Source organism: Myotis davidii, unplaced genomic scaffold, assembly GCF_000327345.1.
Source record: "Myotis davidii unplaced genomic scaffold, ASM32734v1 scaffold570, whole genome shotgun sequence".
In the NCBI taxonomy this organism is placed as follows: Eukaryota; Metazoa; Chordata; class Mammalia; order Chiroptera; family Vespertilionidae; genus Myotis; species Myotis davidii.
This window is the reverse complement of record NW_006283631.1, coordinates 4130200-4131687: the sequence shown is the minus strand read 5'-3', so window position 1 is coordinate 4131687 and position 1488 is coordinate 4130200.

Sequence of the window (1488 nt, the reverse complement as noted above, 5' to 3'; positions counted from 1 at the left end):
AGAGGAATGTCTACAGTTCCATGTGGTGATGCAAAGCAACCATTAAGTGCTTTACCTGAGAAAGAAATACATCACCCTGTGGATAAATCCATGCTTCATTTTGTTGCTGAAATGGATACAAAAGAATTACCTATCACACACCAGGCAAAGTACCTAAAGTCAGAAGCAACTGCCAGGTCCCTCAGATAACAGATAAAAGACATTTTGAAGTAAAGCACTACTCATTGGACATTATTAAGGCATGACATCGTAATTTCATTGGCAGGGTTTTCCCTTCCTTAGTGGAGTGTCATTATCAAGCACCTATTCAGTTAAAGGTTCTCTGCAGGTGCTTTCACATGACATGTAAGCCTCACACCAATTCTGTCCCATCTCATCCCAACCTGGAGGTGAGAGCTGAGCATTTTGCTCAGATTGGTACTTTGGTTTTGGTAGAGTTAGGACTTGAATTCTCATGTATCCATGCCCAGAGCCTGTACTTCTTTCTCTAGACTCCACTGTCCTGGTAGAAATCTCCCTGATTTGCCAACCCCTCTACCCCCTTTTTTTTTGTAGGTGTTTTTTTTTTCCTTTTTATTATTTTAGTTGTTTTCAATTTATATCTGATAACATTTTCTGAAAACACCCTCCTGAGGCTGTTTCCAGAGGGAGCTGAGCTGTTTACACAGCCCTGCCCTGTCTGAGCAAGAGCATGCATTTGCACCTACACCCACCAAGGACCAAGGGCAGAGCCACCTGGGCCCAGCCCTGTGCCTACCCATCTAACAAACTGCACATCGGAGGTGAGAGGGCCTCTCCCTGCAGCCCCGGCTTCTGGGAATTTCTGATCCACACAAGCCTGGCAGGAAGTGATGCGATGGTGGGACCATCTGGATCCAACCCCTCTATCTTACAGCAGAATCTGTGGGGTGGAATGGCACCAAGATGTCTATACACCAGATGACATCTTGGGTTTTTCTTTTCTTTTTTTTAAATCTGAAAACTGAGTTAGATTTTGGGGACTGGAAATCCTGATGAGGGCATTTTGGTGTTTACTTCTCTTCAGTGCACCTTGAATTCGGTTCACATAGTCTCTCACATCACCTCACAACTGTTTCCTAAAATGGAAAATGGTTTTCAACCAGGTAATCTTTACTTATGCCTGAGAATAAGCCATACTCAGTGGGCCCATCTTCAATTCAAAGGTGATAAATTGAAGATGATCCAATAAATGTCCCTCAACATCTCCAGCTAAGGATTTTCTAGAAAACCTAGTATTAAAAAAAGCATTGAGCATTTCTTTTTACCAACTGCAGGTTCTCAAGAAATAATCAGATGAGATTCTCACACATAAACATTTACTATTTTCCATGGCTATTTGGGTGGGAAAAAGAGTCAAAATGAAGTAAAAAATGAAAACCACTTGAATTTCTGTCCATGCTTATAATTGTATTCATACCAACAGTTTTAAAGGTTTAGACATGTTTAGAAATGTGGTTTTTTCTTAGA